At 36.3% G+C, this 8,788-nt stretch overlaps 1 non-coding gene across 1 annotated transcript; it reads left to right on the top strand.

The window, feature by feature from the left end:
- The first annotated feature begins 5,761 nt into the window (after nt 1–5,761).
- On the top strand, nt 5,762–5,868 carry LOC145566153 (small nucleolar RNA R71). The gene has a single exon (XR_014095370.1). It is a non-coding gene; the product is annotated as a small nucleolar RNA R71 (small nucleolar RNA).
- The last annotated feature ends 2,920 nt before the right edge of the window (nt 5,869–8,788 follow it).

Below are 8,788 nucleotides of genomic sequence, written 5' to 3'. Positions count from 1 at the left end.
AACCAATGTAATGGCATAGCATTAAATCAATCAATAGAAAATTAATGTAAAACGTTTAACAATCAACAATAATAAATCACCCCTTCATATTATTTTTGGATCCCCACAACCCTAGAAATAAACTACTCGTGCATAATTAAAACTAAACTAAACAAAACAATTAAAGAAAGCATAAATGGACGATAATAATAAAACTAATATGAGAGTAATAATAGTGAAAGCTTGAATAAGAACAGTAAAAACTAAAACTAATAACTAAAAGTCGAGAATATTAATGAAAATAAATAAAAGCTTCGTAAAAACATATATCTAGAAAAAATAAGGGAAGTAAATAAAACCAAAGAAACACTAAAAGCAAAAGTTTCGTAATTAAATTCAACTAAGAAAACTAATTAATCATACAATCCCACTAAGGGGTCGTTTGGTTCGCCCAAGGGAATCGGAATGGAATGCAGAAAGGTAATTAAAGAGAATGGAATGAAACCCATTCATTTTAACATATTGTTTGTTTTAAAAAAAACACCCAAGAATCACACCACCACAACACAACCGTAACACCTCCAATTTCAACACAACCGCAACCCGCAGCCTAGCCACCGCCCCTTCCGCCGTCGCCGCCCCTGCCTCGATGTTCGCCGCCCTTCTTCGCCGCCCCTCCCGTCCTCGAAAAACCACCCCCCCAATCTCCCAACACGCAAAAACCCTAAAAAACCCTCCCTCTCCCCTCAAAATTGTCGGTCGCCGTTACCCCCATCCTCGAAACCCTAGCTTCTATGTTTTCGAGGGTGGGGGTAACGGCGGCCGACGATTTTGAGGGGAGAGGGAGGGTTTTTACGTGATGGGAGATTGGGAGGGGGTGGTTTTTCGAGAACGAGAGGGGCGGCGAGGGTCAAGGCAAGGGAGGGGTGGAGAAGGAGCGACGATGTCCGGTGACCATGGGGGGAGGAGCAACGATCTCCGGCGACGATCTACGTGCGACCAAAGGCAGCGACTAATGAGGATCGCCGTCGAGGGAGATCGATCATTCGGCGGCGACGGTGTAGCAGCGATGAATAGGGAGAGGCAGCAAGGTGGCTGGACGGTGGTGTAGGGCAGCAAGGTGGTGGTTGGTGTGAGGTTGGTGGTGTAGTGGTGATGAGGGGAATGGGAATGCAAAAGGGGAGGGGGTGGGGAATGGGTGTAGAGGGAAAATGGGTGAACCCAAAAATAAAAAGGGGTAAAGGGAATGGGAAAATGTGGCAAACAAACAATAACAAAGGGAATGAAACCCTCTCATTCCCATTCCCTTTGTTTATTACCCCCAACCAAAGTTGCGTGAACTTGGTGCAAGGCATTAAAATCGGTCAGCTGGAGTAGGGCCCAAGGAGATCGAGCCTATCCATTTACCAAGCTTCGTAGGTTTTGACTTGGGCTTAATTACCTCGGCCCAATTTATTTCCTTGCTTCACATGGTCCTTGATAATGATTTGGTACGTGAATAATAGTATTAAAACCTTTGACCTCTTCATTAAATCATCTAACTAAATTCTTTTAACTCGGCCTTGGTCTCAAAATATACAGTCATAAAATACGATCCGACTCCAATATCTTTGTAGTGGCTCAATAGGCTCAGGAATCGTCATAAATCTGCAAATTCTTATAAAATAATACCAACTCTACAAAAACACTAGGAAACGTATATTAGTAATAAAAATAGCTCCGCAGAGCTCAAATAAGCACAAATATGACCGTGGGACGGGGAATAAAAATATATATAAAATAGACTCATCAAACTCCCCCAAGCCAAACCTTTGCTTGTCCCTAAGCAAAGCAATGAATAAATCAATACTTCACCCCAAATACATTTAAATCAATAAATATAATTCAAGGTAAATCTGATAAACATGTATCAAAGTCAACCAATCAAATTCATCCAACTACCAATCTTCCCTAACAATTGTCAAATAGAGCATACCACAAACGCATATAGAATTCAAAACTAGTGCTCACCTACTCAACTCTCATTTATGTGGTGAGTAAAAGATGTACTCGATCGCTCTCCATCCCAACCTCTTTAATGTGAACAATGCCCTCCCAAACTCACAACACTCGTGTGTTTAAAAACACATACACTCAACCTAATAGTCGACTTGAAATATGTCAAGTCATAACTTGCATTGATAAGAAACACTTTCACATCTACACAACTCTATGCACAAGGTCGGAAGGTATTTAAAGCTTGTAATGTAACGATAGGGTAAAAGGTAGGAAATATTTGGGAAAATGTGAGAGAAAAGTCATGCTAAAAGGGAGTCAATCCTAATAAAACCATGGTCAAAAATAAATAATGACCAAACATCTCCAACATACTCCACTCTACCAAAAATTCACCAAATACAACTCCAATCAATAATTAACAATCCCAACACTTACAAATTCACTCATAAAAATATAATAATGTAGAACTAGAGTGAATAAACAAACTCTAAACATTCTTTTTTTCAATTCTGATACTTTTTTTCTTTTGAATTCTTTTTTTTCTTAGCAACCTTCATATAGTACATTTGAACAATAAACAATTTTTTTTTTCCTTTTTCTCTTTTTTTTTTCTTTTTACTCCACATTGGAAATTTTCAACTTTGAACCACAAATTCTTATTTTTTCCAATCATAAAAACAAAGAACAAATTACTCTTTTTATATTCCCACATTGTGCAAATAATGTGCACACTACAACTCCCTCACCTCACTTACTATAGCTCCCCCAAAGCCAAGCTTTGGACTAGTAACCAATGGGGCTAAATAGGCTTGTAATGTGGTTAATAAACAATAAAAGGGAACAAGCAACAACATGGGTAGCAAGAAGGGAACAAATGTATCTAATATCGTCTGAAGGCTACCTAAAAGAATAAATGCCCTCGTCCTCCTCAATGTGCATAATATTGAGCCATAAAAACATTACTCATAGTTGCTAACCAATTCTCAAATTCATTGACATACCAGAAACTATCACACATTCCTAACCAAATCAACTAGTCAAGCACTATATTCACAAGTAGTTGGACAAAATTGACGCATGTTATGGTTCCAAGACAATCAAATATCAAATCATGATCAACTAATCCTCAATATCTATCATCAATAACTAAGAACCAAAACAATTTCGAAAAATTTTCATCACGGGGCACAGGGAAGCATGATTCATAATTCATTGGAACGTATTTTTGGATTTTTTTTTTATTATTCAATGTTTTTGTATTTTTCATATAGGAAAGCAATAAAACTACACTAGAAAGAAATTAATTCTATAATATGAAAGCAATAAAATCTAAACTAATCACACCAAAGAAAATAAAAAGAAAGGGAAAGAAAGAGTACCTATATGTACAAGAAATCCCCCCCCCCCCCAAATCTAAATCAGACAATGTCCTCATTAGCTTAAAGGGAAGCTAGTAATCCAAGTGACTACCCCTCATCATCAAACTCGTATCCACCAGCATCCCAAACATTGCAATGCATCACCTTGGTACAATTTTGGACAACAAGAAACAAAGTGTTAGTAACAGAAGAGGCAAAAACGAGTCAGACTCACTATTTTGCTCATAACGTTTTTAAAAAAAATGATAATTCAGTGATTCTAATTGCATTAGAAATTAGACTTGAAGAGCTTTCCAATGATAGGTCACACGTAAAATTTCGTTAAGAAACGCAAAAGTTATGGCCTGTCGAAGTTGAGCAGTTTTGCTGTCGCGCTCTCGCGCCCGATCGGGCGAGCATGGCCCGATCGGGCCCGACTCTAAGGTCCGAACTGGCGTCTTCTTCTTACTTACTGCTCCAGATTCTTTTCTATAATTGATTTCCTTTGTTTTTCCACAAGATTGAGCATTTATCATTTGATCGCGTGGAACTTTCACTACGGGCTCAAACCCTACAATTTGTTTCTCAATCTCCACTAGTTCATCTTCAAACCCGAGTCCAACACAATTTAAAGCTCTTTCTATAGCATCCACTTCATCTTTTCATGTACTAGTTTTTCCTGCACAAGATGCAACACAAGATACCGCCTTCAAGGGATCTCTAATGGGAGCTTGGGGCTTATTAGAAAAATTATATACATCAACCACTCCAATACTAAAACACTTTTCCTCTAACATTGGGCTTTTAGGGAAATTATTTAGATTAAAAGTAATATTATCATCCCCAACACATAATGTAAGTTTACCATTTTTGACATCTATTATTGCTCCTGCATTATGAAGGAATGGTGTACCCAAAATAATCGGAATTTGCAAATCTTCCTTCATATCAAGAACAACAAAATCAACAGGTATATAAAATTTAACTACTCTAATAGAAACATCCTCTAAAATACCTGTAGGGTATTTAACAGAACGATCAGCCATTTGTAGAGTAATATTGGTAGATTTTAATTTACCCATATTTAATTTAGAGCTCACAGATAATGGCATAACACTTACACTAGCACCCAAATCACATAAAGCTTTTTCAATCATCAGGTTACCAATATGACATGGAATAGAAAAACTACCCGGATCTTTTAGTTTAGGTGGAGATTTATTTTGTAATATAGCACTAGATTCAGAAGTAAAAGCAACAGTCTCTATCTCACTAATAGATCTTTTTCTAGTCAAAATTTCTTTCATAAATTTAGAATATGCAGGAACTTGAGTAATTAAATCTGTGAAAGGAATTGTTACCTGCAAATTCTTCACAACCTTAAGAAACTTACCAAATTGCTTATCCAACTTACTCTTTAAATGTCTATTAGGGAATGGAAGTTTGATAGCAAGTCCCTGCACATCTCCACTCATATCTTGGGGTTTACCCTGCAAAGAATTATCATAAAAGTTAGTTTTACCCTGTAGCCCTGCAAGGCTAGTAACAACATTGTTTGGTTTAACAGAATCAAGATTAGCAATTTTTGTTGTAGCAGGTTCATCATCTTTGGGCATAGGAGGCCCATCATAGTGTGAACCACTCCTCAGAGTAATTGCATTTGCGTATTCTGTTGTTTAAACTGGCTGTGATGGTAGGGCTCCCGCTGGCAAGTTTGTAGAGTAGAGGAAAGTTGTGCAATCTGAGTATTTATTATTTTATTATGTGCTATTAATGAGTCAATTTGCGCATCTCTACTCTGCATCTGCTTCTGCATATTGGCTAACATCGTTTTGATTTCTAATAGGCCAGAATCAAATGGAGGAGTAACAACCTGTTGTGGTCTCTGATGTGGAGGTTGGTAGTACCTCTGTTGTGGTTGTTGTACCTGTGGTTGAGGGTTAAGCACATTTGTACTATTGTACAACATATTTTAGTTATTTTTCAACCCTATATTGTAGGTGTTAGAGTATGGACTAATTTGCTTATAGGTTTGAAAATCATTAATCTTCTCAATTAAACTCCTACAGTCATGTGCCGAATGACCTACAAGACCACAATATTCATAAAATATTGTAGAGTTAGTATCAATAGCAGAAACATTAGCAACGGAAGATGAATTAGAATTATTAATACTGTCTAGTTTCTGGCTAATAGAAGTTAATTGTGTCTACAAAAAGGATATAGAATCGACTTGGTGTTTTCCCTTGTTTGCAAACCCTCTGGGATTCCTATATTGGGAATTATGAATAACCATCTCTTCAACAACATGTCCTGCATCTTCCACATTAAGATTCATGAATCTCCCACTAGCTGCAGAATCTAGAATTGATCTAGATGAATTTCCAAGTCCATTGTAAAAGGCTTGGATCAACTGCCATTGTGCCAGATTGTGGTGGGGGCTTTCTGTCTGTAGATCCTTGAACCTCTCCCAAGCCTCATATAGAGTTTCATCGGCTTCTTGGGCAAAATTCTGAATAGCACTCCTTAGTACAGTTGTTCTCTCTGCAGGGTAATATTTATTATAGAAATTCAAAGCAAGAGTTTCCCAGTCAGTAATACCAAGTGCAGTTCTATTCAAACTATTAAACCACAATTTAGCTTTGCCACATAATGAAAAGGGAAAAAGAATCTCCCTGATTTGGTCCTACGTGACCCCGACTTGTCTAATGGTGTTACAATATTGGCAGAAATCTGCAATGTGAAGATTGGGATCTTCACCCTTAGCTCCACTGAATTGCTTCCTCTCTATCATAGTGATAAATTGGGGCTTGATCTCAAATTGAACTCCATCTAGAGCCGGAGTGGAAGTAAGGTGCGGGAAATCTGTGAGCTTTGGCTGCGAATAATCACTGAGCTTCTTAGGTACCGCCATCTTTGATTCTGGATCTGAAGGGATTTCTGAATCACTGGAATCATTTGGAGGGTCTCTTTGATTATTGTTTTCCTCAGAGCCCGCTAGGATTTTTTTGTAGAGATTCTTTTGTTTATGGAAAGAGCGCTCGATCTCGGGATCGAATGGAATGTAACCTGATCTGGAACGCCTGGGCATAAACAAAGAAATAAAATTTAAATATGAGAACTGCCTCAAAGAACTAACGTTCTCTGAGACAAGAGAAAATAATCTAGACTACAAAAACAATCAGAAATAAAAATAAAACTGTCTCCCCGGCAACGGCGCCAAATTTTGACAGGCTAAAGTCGTATTAACTAATCAAAAGTAATTCCTAAATCTTCTAACTAATGCAAATAGGGAAGTAGGGTCGAATCCACAAGGAAACAAGTCTTTCCATTCCTAATTAATTATTATAATCTAAATTATTAAAGTAACCAAGAGTTGTTGTTATTTAAAGGAATTATACTACGAAGAATAAAAGTGGGGAGAAATAAAAGAAGGAGGAAATCAATGAATAAAAGACCTAGGGCATAGGTTCACCAATAAATAATAATCTAGGGTAAAACATAATAATTAATCATCAATGCAACAACTAACCAGATCATAAAGGGCTTTCGCTACGTTTTACAATCACATAATTAATTTACCGGTATTAAATCTCATCTCTTGAATCTCAACCTAACCATTTATAAATTAACCCGCCTATTGACACTAAGCCTAAACATCAATTCTCATCTCTCGAATCTCGAACCAATGTTGCGTAACTCATACAATTAAACCAGCGCTAATCTAATTGCGTAGCATTAAATCAATCAATAGAAAATTAATGTAAAACATTAATAATCAACAAATATAATAAATCACCCCTTCATATTATTTATGGATCCCCACAACCCTAGAAAAAAATTACTCGTGCATAATTAAAACTAAACTAAACAAAACAATTAAAGAAAGCATAAATAGACGATAATAATAAAACTAATATGTATGTAATAATAGTTAAAGCTTGAATAAGAACAGTAAAAACAAAAACTAATAACTAAAAGTCAAGAATATTAATGAAAATAAATAAAAGCTTCATAAAAACATATATCTACTAAAAATAAGGGAAGTAAATAAAACCAAAGAAACACTAAAAGCAAATGTTCCGTAAATAAATTCAACTAAGAAGACTAATCAATCATGCAATCCCACTAAAACTAATGAAAAAGCTAAAAACAAAAACTACTCACTAAAAACTCCTCCTCTAAAACTTACGTACTTCCTCCTTTTATAAGGAAGGAAAAACAAGTTGATTTCCAATCAACTGAACTTTTAATCTCCACCGACCAAAGTTGCGTGAACTTGGTGCAAGGCATTAAAATCGGTCAGCTGGAGTAGGGCCCAAGGAGATCGAACCTATCCATTTACCAAGCTTCGTAGGTTTCTACTTGGGCTTAATTACCTCGGCCCAATTTATTTCCTTGCTTTACATGGTCCATGATAATGATTTGGTACGTGAATAATAGTATTAAAACCTTTGACCTCTTCATTAAATCATCGAACTAAATTCTTTTAACTCGGCCTTAGTCTCAAAATATATAGTCATAAAATACGATCCGACTCCAATATCTTTGTAGTGGCTCAATAGGCTCGGGAATCGTCATAAATCTGCAAATTCCTATAAAATAATACCAACTCTACAAAAACACTAGAAAACGTATATTAGTAATAAAAATAGCTCCGCAAAGCTCAAATAAGCACAAATATGACCGTGGGACGGGGAATAAAATATATATAAAATAGACTCTTTAAGCGCAAGTTATAATGTTGCGCTGGAATGACCAGCGCAATCTTCTTCGCTGCGCGCGGAGGGCGCGCGCAACTGGTTTTGTTGCGTGCGCCACCTGCTTGTACAAAATCGCAAACTGAATTTATTTTTTTATTTTTTTTTGTTTAGATTTGGCTCATGGAGCGCTTGCGAATTTTTGATCAACCACAAAACCTTGAGGCTAACGGAGTAAGGACATTCCCTAGACGTCAAATCCTTTATAAGCATAAGAACCAAGAGGAATGGACGTCGTTTTTCTATCATGAGGTTCCTAACATACGTTTGGTGATTCCTTGGTGGAACAAAAATAGTATGATTGGGAATAGTCTCAATTTCCCTTACATTAGGCTTTTAGGCCTATCTAGTACTACTTATATTTTCCCTTGTAGGGTAATGAGACAATCTAGTTCAACAATGTCTCTCTTTTGAAATTTGAATGAAATAAAATGAGCTTTATAATTTTACAATTTGATATGACCGAATCATAAAGATTTCCTACATATTCGCATTACGAAATCAGGTCTTTACGTAGTTCTAATGGTTTTTTTTTATTATGTATATTTTTTTTATTTTTCTTTAATATCTTAAGTAGAAATTAAATGTAAAATTAATCAAACCTTGTTTAAAAAGAATTAAATCAAAGTTCAACTTTATTTTTCGAGTATATGTTATATTTAAGAAACACCCTCTTTTGCCGCAAGTAGAAAT

Source organism: Chenopodium album, chromosome 1 (genome assembly GCF_948465745.1).
Source record: "Chenopodium album chromosome 1, dcCheAlbu1.1, whole genome shotgun sequence".
Classification (NCBI taxonomy): domain Eukaryota; kingdom Viridiplantae; phylum Streptophyta; class Magnoliopsida; order Caryophyllales; family Amaranthaceae; genus Chenopodium; species Chenopodium album.
Note: the sequence above shows the minus strand (reverse complement) of the source record. Positions and strands in the feature narration are given on the sequence as shown.